General features: G+C 40.9%; 1 pseudogene; it reads left to right on the forward strand.

The window, feature by feature from the left end:
- The first annotated feature begins 4,616 nt into the window (after positions 1–4,616).
- LOC144228029 (ATPase PAAT pseudogene) overlaps positions 4,617–21,631 on the forward strand; it is a 21,265-nt pseudogene continuing 4,250 nt past the window's right edge.

Here is a 21,631-nt window from a genome sequence, read left to right on the forward strand (position 1 = left end):
TAGGAGGGGGACTTGGGCATGAAGTACTCTGCAAGGGAGTCATTACACACCTGTGTGTGTGTGTGTGTGTGTGTGTGTGTGTGTGTGTGNTTCTATCCAAATTAATTAGCATATAGTGCAACAACACTTTTAGGAGTAGATTCCTTAATGCCCCTCACCCATTTAGCCCCTTCCCCCTCCCACAACCCCTCCACTAACCCCACCCTGTGTTAGTTCTCCGTTTTTAAGAGTCTCTTATGTTTTGTCCCCCCACCCTGTTTTTATATTATTTTTGCGTCCCTTCCCTTAGGTTCCTCTGTTTTGTATCTTAAAGTCCTCATATGAGTGAAGTCACATGATATTTGTTTTTCTCTGACTGATTTCGCTTAGCATAATACCCTCCAGTTCCACCCATGTCATTGTAAATGGCAAGATTTCATTCTTTTTGATTGCCAAGTAATACTCCATTGTATCTATATACCACATCTTTATTCATTCATCTGTCGATGGGCATTTGGGAGCTGAGCACACTATTTAGATAAAGGTTAGTGAAAGCTTTTTCTGCTTCAAGCTCCAAGGTTCTTACATTCTTTCTGGATCAGGCAGAACAATCTGGAAAGCCAGACAGTATCGGACGGTCGGGTGAAGGACTCGATGCAGGAAACGTGCCTATTGGTACAGGACTTATTCAGAACAAAGCAAACTGCATCTGCAAGCATCTCATTGAAATGCCGAGAGAAGAATCCTAGGAAAAAGGTCTGGTGCTGGGGTGCCCCACTGGGGGCCAGTTTCTCCCCCGGGGACGTTTGGGAATGTCTGGAGACATTTTTGGTTGTCACAACTGAGGTGAGAACTCCTGGCATTTGGTGAGTGGAGGCCAGAGGTGCCGAGTGACATCCTGTGGTGCACAGGACAGCCCCCTCCCCCATGAGAATGATCTGCCCTGAAATGCTAATAGCGTGGAGTTGGGGACACCGAGGTGGTGAGAAGGGGACAGTAAATAAATATTGAATTTTGTGGTACTAATGATTATTTCAAGACACTGAAAAATTTAAATTGTGAAGTTACTTTGCTATGAAAAATATTTAGGAAAATTTTTATTTTTAGGTTCTTTTTGAACCTGTCTTTTGGCACTATATTCCTAATAGGATCTTCAATTCTTCAATTCATATACCGTGGGGCTTTCAAGAATTTAATTCTTGTACTTTGATGAAGGACTACTGTGTAACAGTTATCAGTTAAAAGTATGCAAACTGTTCCGTTTGAAACATTGTGGTCAGAGTTTAGGAAACAGTATCAACCCAATCCATCCAGTGAAAGGTTTTGCCTTAAATTCAGGTGGCCATTATTGGGGCCACTAAATAATCACAAAATAAGCATGTTTGTCTTGTGCCAGGGCTATGATGGTGTGAGTCCAATATGTGTAGGTATTAAGGCTCTGAGAGAAGATTTTCTTTGAAGTTCATTTCCTATTTCCTCCCATGTTTTACGTAAAAAATGTCTAAACATAGGTCGAGAGAATTTTACATTGAACTGGTGCCACCAAGATTATACTATTCACTTGTGCTGTATTTGTTTACACATATGGACCCACCACTCCATGTCTCCATCCATCCATGAAGCTACTTCCTATTTTGCTATTTTGATACATTTCAAAGTAGTACATTTCATTAGTTTACTTAACTCCTAAATATGTCACTATGTATCTATTAACTAGAATTCAGTGTTTGTTTAGGGTCTTTTTTTTTTAATTTTTAATGTTTTTTTATTTATTTCTAGGAGAGAAAGAGAGACAGCGTGAGCAGGGGAGGGTCAGAGAGAGAGTCACGGACTCTGAAACAGGCTCCAGGCTCTGAGNCGATCAATTTTGACACATTTATACACCTGTGTAACCCAAACCCCTATCAAGGTATAGAACATTACCATCACTCCAGAGAGTTCCCTCACGCCCCTTCTCTGCCAGTCTCTTGCCTCCTGCAACGCTGGTCTGATTCTTTTTCCACCCTAGGTGAGGTTTCCTCTTTTGTCTACTCTTGGCAAACCGATCTTGGAAATATAGGGATGAATTCCAGCTCTCGCTCCAAATCGAATTGGCCAAGCATGTCAGACTCCCCTAAATGGGGGTCCTTCCCCCTGGCTCCTTCCCTCATCACTGCCCCAGGGGTTTGTTAGGCACCATCTCAGAAACCACTGGCTTCATGTCTTCTGTCCAACAGGGTATCTGCTTTGTATCCACTCGTTTTCCACCCTGTCCACATGGGAACAGAGCTAATACATGATGCAATAGAGGTTCTTATTATTTGCGTCATCCTTGGATGATCCTTCTGTTACTTGCAATCAAATTTAGCCTTTCTCTTGCCTAGAGGAAAAAATTAAAATTATTTGGAATTAAATACAAGGCTCATCAAGATTAAATGCCTCTCTCTTTTTCCAATCTCATCTCTTATCAGCTCTTCTTAATCACCCTATATTCTGGCTATACTGAACTACTGGCAATACTCTAAAATGCTGAGCTTTTTACTGGAATACCATGTTTTCTTTATTTGCTTTGGTAATTCCTATGCTTCTTACATATTCTTCAAAATTAATCTCATCTAATCCTGGAAGCCTCTGCCTATCTCCTCAGATACCCCACCTAGAGCTTATGTATTTACAAGTAGCCACTGCTATGAGACTGGCATGTCCTGATAGAATTTTATCAGTGCATTTATATGCAAAATAGAAATAACATATTTTTTTGAAATCATAACTGATGTAACATTCTGTCTATTATTCTGCAACCAAGCATTTGCATAGAGTCTCCAATTCACTGACCACATAATCCATCCCTGGGTTGGTTCCCTACATCATTGGGATGTGGTTTGGGTCCAGCTTGCATGGAAAAGCTACAGGGAATAGAGGTTCCTGTAGTTTGCTGTTTTCATAGGAAATTCAATTCTTGTTCTTGGCCCCAGGTACCTTTCTCCCCCTGTATTGTCTGACTCCTTGAAGCTGTAGAATGTGCTAACAAATCTACCGCAAGGAAATCGAATTCGATGACGGAATCGCCAGTCCCCAGTCAATGACCCTGAGCAGGTCCGCCTTGGGCGGAGGTATCCCAATCCCAGGGAAGTGGATGATTCTAAAAGGCTTGCAGCAGGGTCCTGCCACGTGTGGCTGTGGCTGGCAAAGCTGCCTTCTGAGTCACTGTCCCTGTTCTCGGTCTGCCCCTTGGACCTTGAGCCCCAGAACCATCCCCTCATACCTGCTCTTGCCTGACTCACGTTCACACGGTTCCAAAAGCAATCTCACCCTCTTGTCTCCGATACTTTCTCTCAAGATAAAAACAGATGCTCAGAAATAAACTCCCCCCCCCCCCCCCATTTTATTGTATTCTTATATTTAAAGACAAACTGCTTTGGGCATTAAGATACTGCCATCTCCATCTGTTTGCATCATTTAATTTCCTGCCAAAAATTTATATGCTAACCTGATTTTAATGGGTAAAACTAAAGCTGTAGTTTCCTTTCACACAAGGCGAGTCAGGGATGTTCATTTTCCACTGACCTTCCTCCGTGCCTCCGTCACATGAACCATGTTTAAGAGTTCTCTCTTAAACTCTGGAGGGAAAACTTTATTTAAAAATATTTTTTATAGACGACTGGGTTTTAAGGGGAACTAACTTGCCTAGGAGCTCTGTTTGATTTCCTCCTTGAGCTGGCTTTGCTTTCTTACTTTGAGGATTCCTTGGAAACAACTTTAGAAATATGGTGCCATCTCTGGGAGCCATAAAGCGCCAAGTCTTACAAGACCCCTGTGGTTTGCTGGTGTCTATGGTGAAATGGAATTTATTCACTTAAAGCTCAACCACCCTTGCAAAGTAATTCTTTGAACACAAGCCCTTACACTGTTGCTAGCGTTCTGCCATGCTATGACTGTTAGATGATGAAGGCCTCCTCCAGGGAGCTTTCCCTGAAGAACCTCAACCCCAGTTGAATCCATGTGTCATGGCTCCAGTGGGTAGAGACTCAGAGCTTGCTAGGTTCTCAACCAATGGATTCAAAGAGCCACCAGAGAAAGCTGGAACTAAGAAGGAGGCCTTGAACAGGGATTCCAGCAAGGGCAAGAGAAGCCCAGACTTGAGCACATATCTGGGACATCAAGCATAGGGATGATTCAGGTCAATGTCAATGAGGCTCTCAGGGTGCATTAGCACAATGGCTCTGTCTGACATCAGATGCCGGAATATTGGGGTGCAGGAAGTCAGGACTAAAATATTGGTTTTTAGAGTGAGAATTCTTTTCATGGCAGGAGCCCAGTAGATCTGAGAGCATATATATTGGAGGAGGGACAGGAAGAGGGATGTAGCCTCCAGGGACAGGGGATCAGAATGAGATGGTAGTTGGATGGTAGGGGTGGCGGGTGTGGGGGTCCAGTCACTTCACAGACCAGAAAACTGATGTCAAAGAAGCACTCTGTGGAGGCATAGCTCAAGAACAAAATGAAGAAATGTTTACAAAAATACTTGGTCTGTTTTAAGTAATGTTTTTCCCAATTACAATATTAAAATACAAACACAATTAGTGTATACAATTTGGAAAAAACTCAGAAAGACACAAATAGAGGTTCCGGGGTTAGTCTGGATTGGTGGCGGCAGAATGGAGACCGGGGCTGAGGACAAGGGACGGACCTGTCACCGGATTCTGGCCTCTTCCTGGGACACTGCAGGGGGAGTGCTGGCCCAGAGCTTCCCTCACACTCAGGCTCGTCCTTGCGCACGCCACCCGCCCCAGGGCCCAGATCTGGTGATTTTGAAGGGAAGCCTGAACAGCCAAGCTGAACCCGTGCTCCCTTTACCTGAGATGTGGCCCTGAAGGAGTGAGCACAAAATGATTTCCTACAAAAAATATATAAATTGGAGGCCCTCCCCGCACCAGGTTTATAAAATAAAGTTGCTCTCCTTTGGTGAAGAGCAATGAGTGTTCATCACTAAAGTGTTGGGACACGTGAGGCCAGTTTCAGCAAATTCTTCAGCAAGCTCTCCTGCTCCAGGATCGAGGCTAGACCTCCGGAGGGTCCAAACTATCGTGGAGTTTCTGGGGTCAAAGTTGTCGCCTGGAGCTCAGCACTTGATGAATATGGTTAGGATTCAGCGTCAAGATTGGATTCTCATCAGAAAGCAGCTTCAGGTGGTTTTGGGAACTAATGAATGGATCTGAACGTCTGCTTGACCGACAATCGTCATCTACTTCAGGAGCCTTAGACAAGTCACCCTCCATACCTTTTCCTGTTTCCTCTTAGAACTGGATTGAGATCTGGGACTGTGACCGGAGGACTTAAATGCTTGCGTTGATAAAAGTCTGCAGCAACCTGGTGGAGGAAATATTACAAACCCCAGAGAGCGTAAAATTGTGCCACAAAGCCATTCTCTCCTTGAGAATGACCCTACAAATGCAGTTTCTTCTTTGCTACCAAAGAAAGCAAGTGACAGGTCTGATATACCTAACTCCGAGTCGCTGTCTTTTCTTCAGCATTTATGTGGTACAGTTAACCATCTCCGTGTGGGGCATTCACACCAAATGGCAAGAAAACATCGCCCATGGTTGGTCATCGTTGGTGTTGCAATGGAAGAGCAAGCTGTGTGCTCTTACTTGGAAAAGATTTTTAGTCAAAGTATGGAATGGAGAGAGAAAAAGCCTTGTGGAACACTTTGATCTGCAAAAACACAAACTCCAGGAGTATGTAGATACAAAGATTGCTTTGTTAATGAACTTGCTGCAGAATCCGTGCTGCCCACCCATTGGGATGGCCCGAAGACAGTGTGACTCCAGAGAAAGGCTTTCAAATGGAGAAAGACAAGTGTTTAACAAGTACAAGGTACTACAGATATTTATTACATATTTTTTGCAAAGCCAAATCCCCAAAGTTCAAAGCAAGAATGGGAGGGTCGTCTTATTTAATATCAAGTGACCTTACGGTTCATTTTCACTGTACTTGATACTATAAATCTAGAAGTGTAATGTGATAGGGTCATAGATTATTTTTGTTTGAATTACTTTTGGTTTTAATTTTTACTTTTATTTTTGTTTTAGCATTTAAACGTTTTAAGGATTTTTTTTCCTTTTTGGGGTATTTATTTATTTTTGAGAGAGAGAGAGCGAGAGCACGAGTGGGAGAGGGGTAGAGATTGAGACACACACACAGAATCCAAAGCAGGTTCTAGGCTCTGAGCTGTCAGCACAGAGCCCAACGCAGGGCTCGAACCCATGAACCATGAGATCATGACCTGAGCCGAAGTCGGATGTTCAACTGACTGAGCCACCCAGACGCCCCTAAACTTTTTAAGGATTTCTAATGCAATTCATGAGTGTGTTGTATATGTGTTTGCCTTAATTACTGTTTTAATTTATACAAAGATTTTATGTTTTAGGAGTATGAAAAAAATACAGCATTTGATATATTTTTCTTTTTCTAATTGATCGTTCTCGGAAAACTGAGTCCTTAAGACTTGCAGTCTGTAATTTCAGATTACCAAATTATATTTTATATTGTTTATTTCAGATGGAAAAAGATGTGATGTTTCTGCAACATTAATTTACATTGGGGCCGTTAATTTTATGTTCTGTCACGAGTGATACTATGGATAAGAAAAATCAGAACTGGCCGATTTGTTAATATTATTATTTTAGATTTGGCGTCTGATGTAAAAAGAAGAGAAATCATCTTGTTTCATCTCCATAAACTCAGAGTGCATAAGGAACTCTTCTTTTCTGAGCTGATAGTGGTTCCTCTTTCAAGAGACTTCTTCTGCCGTGTTTAAGCATAAAGCACTGAATCTCTCCACTGAAGGTATGGCATATGAATCAAGAAGATTGTGGTGCTCTCTGACAGATATAACCTTCAGAAATTATAACTATCTTATATGCCTTGAAGAGTATTATACTTGCATCTAAAAAATAAATGCATCTACTCTGAGAAAAGAAAAAAAGAAAAGCACAAAGAAGAAAACTCTTTCTACGATCAAAGAAGCCGCCATTGGTAATGTCCTTCAAATCTCTCTTCTTCTATAATTTAAAGACTGGTATCATATATATAATTTTGAGATCTTTTCTATAATATGAATTCTATATTATTAATTGCTAAGCCATTTTTACATACAACTTTATGCACATCTCTATTCTTCAGAACATATATTTTGAAGTGAATTTTTTTTTCTGGATCATAGGGGATATTCTTGTCATCTAGAAAGATTTTATGAATTTTCACCTGTAGAGGCAGTGCCCTCTGTGCCACTGACAGAGCTTTCCAGAGTCTGAGCTCTATGAGGGATTCAAGACAAGGAAGGGGTGCATACAGCTCAGGGGGCACGTGCTGGGGAAATTCTCTGGACTGGAGAGTGAAGAGGTTTTGAGGCTTCTGGTCTTGGCTTTGCCACATACCTGATATACAACCTCAGGTAAATAACTATCCATCTGGCCTTTGTTTCCTCATCTGTAAAATACCGTGGTTGGATCTGATCATCTTTCAGCTCCCTTCAAACTTGACATGTTCTTATCCTCAATGACAATGAAAACACAGAGAGAATCACCCAGCCAGATACTCCCATGGGACACATGATGACCTTGGCTGGTCTTTCGGAAGACCCTTCCTGCACAGATCAAGAAGAAAGACAAACTCTGGGTCCTGGAAAATAAAACTTGGTGCCCCCACCCCCAACCTGAGACAACCAGCGGCTGTCACATTTTCAGGAGTGAATTACAGAATGACCTCTCCCCTTCTTCTGTGCCCCCTAGCAGGCAGAGACAGTAAATTCTTCATGGAATTAATTTCTGGGGTGTCTTATTTTTTCCTCTCATGTGGTTTCCTCATATGAGCAGATGGGGCAAGAGCAAGGATGTATGGCAGAGCGCAGCTCTGCGGACTTAAATATGAAAATATGAAGTGGAATTTCGTGAAAGAATCCAGGCGACCAGACAGAGGGGAGCGGCTGCCGTCTGATCTCAGGAGACGGACGGCCATAGTGGACCACAACAAACCATGCAACAGCCTTGGGCTCTGCCCTTCTCAGGGCTGCCTCTTTTGCTCTGACTCAAATGCTAGAACTGTCTCACATGCTGCAAACAGGGCACAGGGCACAGCCTGGTAAGTTAATCGATTCCTCCTGGTTGCTGGGGCCAGCAGATGAACGATTAGCTCTTTTCTCTTGGTGCAGCTGAGTTGCCATTAAAACATGCTTCTAAGCGCTTAGAATAAGCATTATGTGCGGGAACTCAGTGGGAACCTGGTGGGAAGGCGGCCATCACGTGGCTAATTTATTTCAAATCACACCCAGGAAATCCAGTTTATTTAAACAAATCCTGGGCCCGGAGGGAGGGCTGAGGGAGGGCTACCAGGAGCAGCCACAGATGTTAAGTATTGCAGAGCTGGGTAAGGCAGGGTCGGAGATCCAATGACTGTTTCAATTATTATAGAATGTAAACTCATCAGATGACATCTAATCCAGCCATATTTCCCTCAATTATTTTACCCCAGCAGGGTTTACTTTCCCATCAGTACTGGATCACAGAGCTGTCAGCTGGCGTTTTTGAAGGGTGATTTGTTGCCCTAAGGATGATACTGAAATCTGTTTATGGTTGTTTATCTGCGGGTCATCTTTCTCCCGAGGCAGCTTTCTTCCCCTGGGATTCTGTTGGGCAGCTCTCTTGAATTCCCCGCACAGAACAACTGTCAGGGTTTCAGAAAGGGTAAATATTCCGTCCATGTTAATTTTATGACCTACGACTGGATCATAGTTATTGAGCCAACTATGTTGATAATGATGCCTTATAGGGATGCCTGGGTGGCTCAGTCAGTTAAGTGTCCAGCTCTTGATTTTCGCTCAGGTCATGATCTCAGGTCATGATCTCGGGGTTTGTGAGATGGAGCCCCAAGTCAGGATCTGTGCCGACAGCCTGGAGCCCACTTAAGCCTACTTGGGATTCTCTCTCCTTCTCTCTCTGCCCTCTCTGACTCATGGGCATGCATGTGCTCATGTGGGTGCATGCTGTCCCTCTCACAATAAACAAATAAACATTAAAAAAAAATAATGATGCCTTATACGTGGAAGTTGCTTTAATGTTTACCCAGCACACTCATATGGGTTATTTCACAGGCTAATTATATTTAGCACAATAATTCTACAGGTCAATTGTACTAACGGTAAAAACAATGATAATACATATTGGGCCATTTGAAGCTTTGCAGGCAACAGTCCCAGGGTGTGAGTACTACTAACATTTCCATTTTACAGATGAGGAAATCGAGGCACAGGAGGGTTAAGCAACTTGCCAAAAGTCACACAGCTGGTAATCTGGGCTACTTCTTGAAGGCAGTGGCATGGGAGCAGCCCCGTGTGGAGGGGTATGGGGCAGGCAGAATGCAAATGCACTTCTGGGGGGTTTGGCACTAAAATCTATAGTGACTCTCAGAAGGTTCAACATATTTTTGAAAAATTATGTGAGTTTTTTACAGTTTTGTGCAAAATGTGCACTGTCTAATATACTTGCTCTACTTGAGCAGTGACAGATCATTTGCTCCTAGCATTTAATAAGAAATTGCCAGATAGATTATTGACATGCATGTGTGTGTGTGTGTGTGTGTGTGTGTGTGTGTGAGTGAGAGAGAGAGAGAGATTGAGAGACAGAGAGAGAGAGAGAGAGAGAGGGAATCAGTTAATAGAGAGACCAGGAAATCTAGGTTTGGAATGATCATATACAGACATTTAATAGAATTGTGATTAGTATGTTCAAGAAAAAAGAACACATAAGTAAAATTTTAGAAATTAAATGTAATCTATAAAAAAGTGACAAATATAAATCTGAGAACTACAACTGCAATATCTGAAATTAAGAAACAAACTAGTAATAGATTAAACACAGATGAAGAGAGAATTAGTGAACTAGGATATATATCAGCAGAACACATAGATTTAAGAATAGAGCAGAGAAAATAATACAGGCAATAATTAACAAGTAATTTGGGATTTTTGAAAAGATCCAGTGTAGTTCAAACCTCAGAAAAAGAAGAGATAGAAAATGATGGAGAACAAATATTTGAAGAGATTAAAAGGCACAGATTTTTCCACACTGTCAAAAGACATCAAACCACAGATTCAAGAATTACTACAAATCCCATGCTGGCTTAAAGAAATCTATTCCTAGGCATATCATAGTAAGACTTAAGAAAACCTAATACAACAATGGCAACAACAACAAAATCCCAACAAAACAAAACAAAAACTCCAAACCCAAACAAACTTGAAAGCAAATACAGAAATCTTGAAAGAAATCTTCAAAAGAAGAAAGTAAGACTCAGCTCATTTATCAAGAGAAACATTTAAAGCCAGAAGACAATAGTGTAATGTATTTATTTTTTATTAAAAAAATTTTTTAATGGTTTTTTAAAATTTATTTCTGAGAGAGAGAGAGAGAGAGAGAGCATGAGCAGGGGAGGGTCAGAGCAGAGGGAGATACAGAATCTGAAACAGGCTCCAGGCTCTGGGCTGGCAGTCAGCACAGAACCCAACACGGGGCTCGAACCCACAAACCGTGAGATCATGACCTGAGCTGAAGTCGGACACTTAACCAACTGAGCCACCCAGATGCCCCAATGTATTTACTTTTGAAAGAAAATAACTGTCAACTTAGAATTCTACACAGAAGAAATATTTAAAATGAAGGCAAAATAAAGTCACATTTTATAAAAACAGAAATAAATTATCTGCGTTACAAAAAATACCATAGTGAGTTCTTCAGGCAGAAGTAGAATTATCCCAGATTAGAGAAAGAATTGTAGAAAGAAACACAAAACAATATAATGGATAAATACATGGACAAATATAAACTACTATTTTCATAGAAGATAATAATAATGTCTTCTGGGTGTGAACTATATGTAAATACAATAGTTGACAACAAAGCTCAAAAGGAGAGGAAGATAAATGGAATTTAAAATGTTTTTAAGTCCATGCTTTATTTTGGGAAAGAAAAGTTCTCATTTATGTCATACTTTACAAAGTCAAGGATGGGTGTTCTAATCTTTGGGGTGACCACTAACAAGAAATGGTAAAAGAATGTATCATTAATAAGCCAATAGTGGAGAACAGAAATATTCAAGGAAAACTTTGAGGCTTTGTCCAAGAGAAGATGATAAAGGAGAGTAAAAGGAAAGTATAGTAAGTGAGACATTATAAAACAGACAGTAGAATGAAGGTAGTTTAAGTACAAACACTTTGATAGATATATTAAACATAAATCTAGGGGCGCCTGGGTGGCTTAGTCGGTTAAACGTCCGACTTTCACTCAGGTCATGATCTCACGGTTCGTGGGTTCGGGCCCCGCGTCGGGCTCTGTGCTGACTGCCAGCTCAGAGCCTGGAGCCTATTTCGGAGTCTGTGACTCCCTCTCTCTCTGACTGTCCCCTGCTCACGCTGTCTCTCTCTCTCTCCTAGAAATAAATAAAAATATTAAAAAAAAACCCATAAATCTATTAAATGACATTATTAAATGTCAGACATACCAGGCTGCATTAAAGATCACAATGAATAGGAAACAGACCTTAAATATACATATACAGGCGTTTTGAAAATAAAATGACGAGGAGAGATGTGATGTCAACATAATCTAAAGCAGGAACAGCTCTGCTGATAGGCCAAGAAGACAAAGTCCAGAAGTATTACTGGAGCAGAAGATGGGTGGTTGATAACGATAAAATGTCAATCCAAAGATCTTGTTCCAGTGCTTCTGGTGAGCACCTGTGGGACCGTGCACAAGTCACGCGCATGTCAGAGTTTCATGTTTTCCATGTGTGAAGTGAGGGGTTAGAACAGAGTGGCTACTTTTACACTGGATTCTTGAAACTCCTTGGGGCTCTAGACCTATGGGGACTCTCCTATGCTTGGGGGACTCAGTTCTCAGTTGGAAGGGGCTTTGCCTCGTGACAGTGGGTCTGTGTCCTTGGCTTTCAAGAGGTTTCATAAATTCATGGAAATTGCAAATTTGATGTGTATATAGGCACCTATATTTTTCTGGGGATAGGCTCCATAATTTTCAGTAGATTACCAAATGACCCATAACACAAAAAGCTCACTGAGAATTAGTGACTAATTTTCATTCTCAGGGAGAATGAAAGGGAACGGGAGCCTGAGTGACTCTGTTGGTTATGCATCTGACTCTTGATTTCGGCCCAGGTCACTATCTCATGGTTTGTGAGATCAAGCCCTGCATCAGGCTCTGTGCTGACAGCATGGAGCCTACTTAGGATTCTCTCTCTCCCTCTCTCTCTTTGCCCCTCCCTTGCTCACACACACTCTCTCTAAATAAGTAAAGAAACATTTAAAAAAATAATCAAGGATGGAGTGCCTGGGTGGCTCAGTTGGTTAAGTGGCTGACTTCGGCTCAGGTCATGATCTCATGGTTTGTGAGTTTGAGCCCCGCGTCGGGCTCTGTGCTGACAGACCAGAGCCTGGAGCCTGCTTTGGAGTCTGTGTCCTCCTCTCTCTTTGCTCCTCCCCTGCTCATGCTCTGTCTCTCTAAAAAATGAATAAACATTAAAAAAAATTTTTTTTTAAATAATCAAGGGGTACTTGGGTGGGTTAGTTTGTTAAATGTCCAACTCTTGATTGTGGCTCAGGTCATGATCTTGCAGTTTGTGAGTTTGAGCCCCACATCTGGCTCCACACTGACAGTGCAGAGCCTGCATGGGATTCTCTCTCTCTCCCTCTCTCTCTGTTCCTCCCGCTTTCTCTCTCTCTCTCTCTCTCAAAATAAATAAACTTAAAAATATTAAAAAATAATTAAACTGCAGTGGTAGAGCTTGGGAGTCTTTGACACCAACAGGTGATTCTGATATCTATCTGCTCCTTGCTTTCTGTATTCCAAAGATAATTCCAGAAGAAGATGAAGATGTTTAGTAGTGTTAAGAAAACAAAAAGCCAACGTTTACAAAAGTTTACTGTTTTTTCTTCCTATAAAAGTGCTCTATTTTGTAAAGATGCAATCGACATTAAAATGTTTTAAAAAATTTCCCATTGAGTCTTCACTATAACATAACTGTTCATCATTTTGGTTTATTTATAATTGTTTTATTTATTTCTGAGAGAGAGAGAGAACGAGTAGGGACGGGGCAGAGAGAGAGGGAGAGAGAATCTTAAGCAGGCTTCAGGTTCTGAGCTGTCAGCACAGAGCCTGACATGGGGCTTGAACTCAAGAATCATGAGACCATGACCTGAGCCAAAGGCGGATGCTTAACCTACTGAGCCACCCAGTTCCCTCTATACAATAATTGTAGTTGTAATGTGAACACAGTTTGTATCTTCCTTTTTATGTATTCGTGTATTATAAATATTTCCCACAGTTTGAAATAAATATAACTTTTAATAAATTAATGGTAGTCCACTGAGTTGATGTTTCATATCTTGTTTTTAATAAATAGGATTTTGGGATTGTGCACTCAGAAAGGTACACAAATCATAACTGTATAGCCTGATGAATATTCACACAGTGAACACATCCATTAACAACTGTCATATCAAGAAGTAGAGCATTACCAGCTCCTTTCCAGTTACTACCATCCCTTCTTTCTCAAAAGGGGCCACAATCATGAATTTTATTTATTTTTTATTATTTTTAATGTTTTATTTATTTTTGAGAGAGGGTGCAAGTGGGGGAGAGGAAGAGGATCTGAAAGTGGGCTATGCACTGATAGGAGTGAGCTCGATGCGGTGCTTGAACTCATGAACCGAGAGATCATGACCTGAGCTGAAGTCAGACACTCAACTGACTGAGCCACCCAGGTGCCTCAATCATGACTTTTAACACCATGGTTTAATTGTGTTTCTTGTGAAATATACATGCACACACACACACACACACAATCATCTGGTGTATTTTCTTTTGTCTGGCTTTTTTCATTCAGCATTATGTTTGTGTGATTTACCCACATTGCCATGTGTAGCAGTAGTTCATTTTCACAACTGCATAGTAATCCTTCATAAGATTTACCAGTTTGTCTAAATCTTTTTTTTTTATTTTTTACAAATAGTTTATTGTCAAATTAGTTTCCACATAACACCCAGTGCTCATCCCCATGAGTGTCCTCCTCCATGCCCGTCTCCCCTCCCCCCTACATCCATCAGTTCTCAGTTTTTGTCAGCATTCAAGAGTCTCTCATGGTTTGCCTCTCTCCCTTTCCCCCACCATTTCCCCCCTTCTTCTCCCCCTTGGTCCTTTGTTAAGTTCCTCCTAATCCTCCTATACGTGCAAACATATGATATTTGTCCTTCTCTGCCTGACTGATTTCACTCAGCATAACACCCTCAAGGTTCATCCATGTTGCTACACATGGCCAGATTTCACTGTTTCTCATTGCCATGTAGTATTCCATGGTATGTCTAAATCTTGATAGACATTTGGGTTATTTCCAGTTTTGAGTTATTGCAAATACTGTTGTTATGACCATTGTTGTACGTATCTTTTGGTGTACATCTGTAATAATTTTCTGTTGGGTATATATCTAGGAGCAGAATTGCTGAGTCATGTTGCATATGCTATGCTTAGCTCTCATAGATACTGTGGACACTTCCCCAAAAGAAAGATACATGGGCACCTGTGTGGCTCAGTTGGTTAAGCATCTGACTCTTGATTTCTGCTCAGATCATGATCTTGGGTTTTGTGGGGTCGAGCCCCATTATTGGGCTCTGCACTGACAGCGCTGAGCCTGCTTGTGATTCTCTTTCCATCTCTCGCTGCCCTTCCCCTGCTCACATGTGTGCATGCATCTCTCTCTCTGTCAAAATAAATAAATAAACTTTAAAAAGTCAATCCACAAGGGATACAGAACAATTATAAAGTTGCATATAATTTATAATATAGCCTCAAAACACATAAAACAAAAAAGGACCAAATTAATTATATTTATTTATTTATTTTGAGAGAGAGAGAGGAAGAGAGAGAGAGAGAGAGCAAACAGAAGAGTGGCAGAGAGAGAGGGAGAGAGAGAAAATCCCAAGCGGGTTCTGAGCTGTCAGTGAGGAGCCTGAAAGAGGGCTCGAACTCACAAACCATGAGATCATGACCTGAGCTGAAGTCAAGAGTTGGATGCTCAACCGACTGAACTACCCAGGCGCCCTGAAGTGACCAAATTAAAGGGAAAAGTAAACAAATCCGCAAATGTGGAATACTCAAAATTCTCAGGATATAGCTTTTGAGAATGTCAAGATCAACTATTCTTTTCTCATAAGTAATACTAAAAAGGATTTTAATGTGCACAATATGTTCTTATTCTTTTGAGTAATTTCTTTTGAATAAGGAAGAAGTAAGAAGATATATATTTTTTACTTTGGTATGAATGTACACATGAAATTCCCAGTGGGCTCCATCTATATGAGTGAATGAGCTTCTTTATTCCTTTTTCCTCATTTTCCGCTCACTGGACCTCAGGTGCAGAGAATTGTCTTATTTATATTCCTTAATCCAGAGCACATTGTCATCATCTGTAAAAGTCCTCTTTCTTGTTTAATTTATCTTATTTTTCTCCTTCTTTTCAATTTCTACTCCCACTCAGTCTCAAAAAAATCACCTTTCTTGTATGTTCTCCCCAAGTATCCTTGGGAACTTCAATTTTCAGAATCTCTTGACAGTAAAGTTCTACTTTATATTATTTTTTGGGAATATGCAAAATTCTTATAAAGGATTTGGAAGGAGGAATAGATGCAGATGTCATCAATTTTCCTCTCTCTGTGGCATGCAGACATCAGGATTCAGATAGATGAGATTTTACAACATTTTACTGCATCAGCTGCAACAGTGAGTTCTTGCGGTTTTTGACCTGGTGGATAGAAACCTCCTCATTCTCTGAGAGGTAGAAACAGCTTTCCTTGACCTTTATTTCTCTATCAATGGAGTAAATTTTTACATACTTAATTATCTGTATTAAATCCTTGCTTGAAATACATTATTTGCTAGTGTTTTCCTGACTGAATCTTGGCTGATAAAATATTTGGTGCCGCTAGGGTTTGCATATGTATTTATATATGGGAAGCTGGGATTTGTTATTTGACCTAGTTGTGTTTGAAAGGAGTGGTGACATAATTGCCAGTGGCATGGATATTAGTAATCCGTGGCATGCGATAACAAAAGCGTTATTTAAATTATCACCTGTTGGTGCCTACAAATTTTCTTTTGAAGACGAGACATTAAGTGAAGTATGTTGCAGTAAACGTGAAGTATGGAAATGAAGGCTACAGGGACTGTGGGGTGGGACAGTGGCTTATGACTGTAAAAGAGTTTAAATTATCTGATTAAAGCACAATTGAGGAACCAGAGAGCTTGGACGGCTGAGCCAAGAGAATCCCTTAGATGTTGTGGCTGCTGGGCCAATGTATAAAAAAGTCAGATCCACAATTTTGATCGTGCATCTTATAGAATTACATCACAGGTTGAATTCACAGCCTTGTTGTGTCACATGTGAAGATTATGACATTGCTTTTGCAAAGGGAGACACCATAAAATGTGAATTGGGAACACGTGGGAAAGGGTGGATGGGTCTGATTACCTTCAAGTTCACATCTAACTGGCACACTCTTCCCAGCAACTCTTCCATGATCTGAGGAGACAGTCTTGCTAGAAAAGCCTTCAGCTTGCTGGAACTGCCTAGAATAATTCTCTTCTAAGTAGATCTCAGTTTTTCTCAAGTCTTGCTCCTGCCCTCCTCATTACCTATTGACCTGTAACTAAAGTCAGAGCCCAGCCTGTCCCAGAGGGATAAGTCCAAGTCCAAGTATAAGTACAAGGGGAAAAGATGGCTGATGCTCCTTGACTCCCACTCCTATTACGAGAGAGATGGAAACAAACATGAAATCTGCTAAAATTATTGGTTTGGGGATATTAGCAAAAGCTTATAGGTTCAGTGTGTCAATTTCAGTAGCTGGGAATGGCTCTACAGTTTGGTTGATTCTGTAATGATTTGTTTGCAAAATTTACTCAATAGTTCTTTCCACTCCTGCATACCCATCCCTTTGTAATGGGACTTCGTCACTTCTTCCATCAAAAGGACTTCATTGTTTCTCCACTTCTTGAATCTGGACTTGAAATGTAACTTGCTTTGGTTATGGGACATTAGCAAGCAGTAAAGCAGAGGTTTAAAAAGTGCATGTATATTGAGATTTACACTCTCTTGTTGGTGGAAACCATTCTGCCACCGATTTAACAAGTGTAGGATAGCTACTGGTGCTGAGTGATAACTTGGAGACTTGGAGAAAAGTGTCATTCCTCTCAGGCAAATCTTTGGATGTATGAATGAGTTTATCCTAAATCATTCATCCTTAAACCCAAAGAACTGCCCAATAATCCCAGGGAATCACAGAAAGAGTATTTGCAGTTTTAAAAAATAGTTTATTTATTTATTTTGAGAGAGAGAGAGAGAGAGAGAACTGCAAGTCCAGCATAGAGCCTGATACAGGGCTCACTCTTACGACCATAAGATCATGACCTGAGTTGAAACTAAGAGTTGGATGCTCAACCCACTAAGCCACCCAGGTGCCCCAATATTTGCAGTTTTAATCTATGGATTGTTTATGCAGCAGAGCTTAACTGATACAGGCTGAAGCCTGGATTTAACTCTGTCCCAAAGAAAATAAATTGAGATGTCAAAATTCTCTTACCTCTTTCTTTACTGGGTAATTCAAAGAGTTCAAAGGACACTCCTTCAGAAAAGCTTAACAAAATACATTGGTGACGGGTGCACTGACATTCTTTGAAAGCTCTGTAGTGACTTTGAAAGTTGAGAATGAAGATAGGAGATGCTGCCACTGAAATGCACTTCTTCCCAAATAGCAGAGACCAAAACCCAACGTTCAACCAACAGAAATCAAGTGAGCAGATTATCAATCTGGGACGCAAGGTTAAAGTTGGTAATAATGGTTTGACCCTCAGGAATCCTTAACTGATTGTTTTCCCAAGAATCAATAGTAGGAAAGCTGTACAAGTCTTACTTGATATACATAAACAAAACTATTTTAGGTCTTCATTTTAGTCATGGTAGGGAGTTATAGCCCTATCCAATTTCTTTCTTTTTTGTTTTTAAGTTTATTTATTTATTTTGAGAGAGAGAGAGAGTGAGCAAGGGATCAGGAAAGGGGCAGAGAGCAAGGGAGAGAGAGACTCTCAAGTAGGTTTCTGTGCCACCAGCACGGAGTCCAACATGAGGCTTGATCCCGTGAACTGTGAGACCATGACCTGAGCTGAAATCAAGAGTCGGGTGGGATACTCAGCTGACTGAACCTCCCAGATGCCCCCCTTGATCCAATTTCCATTCTTAAACATGTTTATGGACCTCGAATCCTTAGAATGAAGTCTGGGGCAGGAGTCTTGACACCAAGTATGGATTATAAATATTTTTCTCAATATTCCAAAGAGACATTACAATCTACTGGTGTCATCATTCCAGCAGTTTGAGTGAAGTGCTTTACCTGTCTTTAGATATCCTTTATTCTCCCCCATCTACGCTAGACATTCCTTCAGTATTTTTCCTCCACATGTATTTACATCCATATATACATGTATATTGAGAACCACACCAGACAGTATTACAATTTTTACTTCAACCATCAGACATAATTCAGAAAACACAAGAAGAGGAGGAAAGCCTATAACATTTACCCACATTTTTCTTCTTATTTATTAATTTATTTACTTTAATTTTTAAAAATGTTTCTTTATTTCTGAGAGAGAGAGAGAGAGAGAGAGAGCACGTGGGGGAGGGGCAGAGAGAGAAGGAGACACAGAATCCAAAGCTCCAGGCTCCGAGTTGTCAGCACATAGCTAGACCAGGATTGCAGTGATGATGGTTCACCTGGAAACTTCTTTGTGGAAAGGGTGAATGTCTCTTTATCTGTATGAGAGATAATAGCATCATCTGAGGCAGAAAGTGGGCTGCTGATATTGTTGTTATTTGGAAGTTAAATCAAGAAGGGTGTGGACGGGTCCTGGGCAGCCAGAAGAATATCTGTTGTTATTCGGGTCCGTTCCTATGCCCTTCCAGGTGCTCCCAGCATCACTAAGCTAGAAACTCATGTGTTCCAGATTCCACGATCAGAAGTTCTAGTTTATGTTTCCCTGGTGAGAGATGCCCTCTTTCAAATTAGGACCACATTCTTTTTCCTTCCCAGCTGTAGGCAGATGTGGGGGCTTTGGCAGATATAAGATCTTGCAGCAACCTCAGGGCTTCTCCCATAAATCACCCGTCTCAATGCTAGCGCAGTTGTAACCCTTGGTGGCACTTCTTTTAGTCCTTAAAGGTGACAGTATCAACTTCCTGTTTTTTGAAGTCTGGAAGTGAACTTGAGAAGCAGTGGTGGTCATCCCTGCCCCTCACGTCTCCAGCCTTTCCAATGGTTTTGAGTACACCTCAATCCTGGCATTAAATCCCTTCTTGCCCGGAGGTTTGCATTTTCTTGCCTGTCTCCTCACCACTCTACTCTTGGTAGAAAACCATTCTAATGTGTCCTTGACTTTGTGTTCTTGCAAACTACGTACTGTGGTTCTGTATACACATGCGATGTGTTCTTTTTATCTGTACATCAATGGAATTGTATTATAACTTTCATTTTGTTTCTTGCTTGCCATATATATTTTTTGAGATTTATCCTTGCCTTTTAATTTATTACTGCACACTCTGCTGTAACATGCATTTCTTGCATGTAACTTACTCATTATCCTAGTGATCAAAAAAGACCTTGGCTTCAATGGCTTGAGACTTTAAATTTCCTGGGAGGCATTGTTGTACAGACATACTTATGGACATGTGGGAGAACTTCTTTGGGATTTAAACCTAGGAGCAAATTCATTAGGTCAGAAAAATAAATTTTTAGTTTTGTTAAACGCTGGCAGATTCTTTCTAGAATGAGAGTGTCAGTTTATACTCTCATCAGCTGTTTTTGCTTTCTGGTAACTATGAAAGTTATCCCTTTGTATCTCATTCTTCATATCTGACTTCTCTGATTATTGGTAAGTTCAAGCACGTCCTTCAAATGCTTTTTATTTTTTTTTAAGATTTTAATGTTTATTTTATTTTTTGAGAGAGAGAGAAAAAGAGAGAGAGGGGAGGGGTGAAGAGAGGGAGACACAGAATCCGAAACAGGCTCCAAGCTCTGAGCTGTCAGCACAGAGCCCAACGTGTGGCTCAAACTCACGAACCACAAAATCATGACCGGAGCCAAAGTGGGTGCTTAACTGACAGAGCCACCTAGATGCCACCCCTTCAAATGTTTTTTAGACATCTGTGCTGTACTTCTTTTGTGAATTGACTTTTCATAGCGTTCCATATGGGAATTGATTTCTCCTGATGTCTTCCCTTACTGGTTTGTGTTGCTGTCTTTATCACATGTAAAGTACACACCCACTCACTTACCTACTCACACACCCACAATGCATGCTAATTCCGAGTTCTCTATTCTGTCCCATTGATCTATTTTTCTGTCCCTGATGCAGAAGTTTCTGCTTTGATTCCTAAGAGTTTATAATATGTCTTAATATATCAATATTATTTTAACCTATAGTTATTACCTTATTAATTTTTATGATATCACATGTATGTTATATCTTGTATTTATTAATTTGCATATATTAATTTATATTTTTACTCAGAAAAAACATTTCCTTTTTTAAAAAATTTTTAATGTTTTATTTATTTCTGAGAGAGAGAGAGAGACAGTGTGAGCAGGGGAGGACCAGAGAGAGAGGGAGATACAGAATCTGAAACAGGCTCCAGGCTCTGAGCTAGCTGTCAGCACAGAGCCCGATGCAGGGCTCAAACCCACAAACTGTGAGGTCATGACCTGAGCCGAAGTCAGATGCTCAACCGACTGAGCCACCCAGGCGCCCCAAAAACATATTTCGAATGTTCTTTACTATTTACCCTTCTTTTGCGTGAATTATTTATTAATACTCCCTACACATTTTTATTTATGTATTTAATTTTTATTTTAGAGAGAGAGAGAGAGCACGAGTCAGGGAGAGGGGCAGAGGGAGAGAGAGAATCCCACGCAGGTTCCTTGCTGAGCATAGAGCCTGACTCGGGGCTTGACCTCTGGGATCATGCCCTGGGATCAAGAGTCAGATGCTCAAAGGACTGAGCCACCCCAGCACCCCCACGTTTTTATGTTTATAGCTTCCCTTTGTTCTTATACTTTTGAATCAGATTTTGTATCTTACAGAAAGTAACCTTTTTCTATAGTATTAATATAGGAATTCTTCTGCTCTTAACATCGAACTGACAGTAACTGTTATAAGAGTTAAGACTCGTAGAATTTGCTGATGAGTGATGTGTGTGTGTATGCGCATGTGCGTGTGCGCATCTATAAAATATGTGCTGAGGAACAAGGACAGCAGCATAATCACCGAGGGTTAGGGCTGGAGTGTTAGTCTAGTCATTTACAAATGAAGGCTCAGAAAACTTCAATCCTTTGCCAGAGTTCCCACAGCTCATCGTTGGCAGAATCGAACGTGGACCCCAGGGTCCTGACTCGTGGCCAAGGCCCTTTTTTTGGCTTCTCCTTGAGGGAGTAGTTGACAACTTGTTGGAGGGTTGGAGGAGACTGAGGGAGCCTGGGGCAGGGGTGGGGGGGTGGGGGGGATGT

The sequence above is a fragment of the Crocuta crocuta genome, unplaced genomic scaffold (assembly GCF_008692635.1).
Source record: "Crocuta crocuta isolate KB4526 unplaced genomic scaffold, BGI_CrCroc_1.0 scaffold556, whole genome shotgun sequence".
Classification (NCBI taxonomy): Eukaryota; Metazoa; Chordata; class Mammalia; order Carnivora; family Hyaenidae; genus Crocuta; species Crocuta crocuta.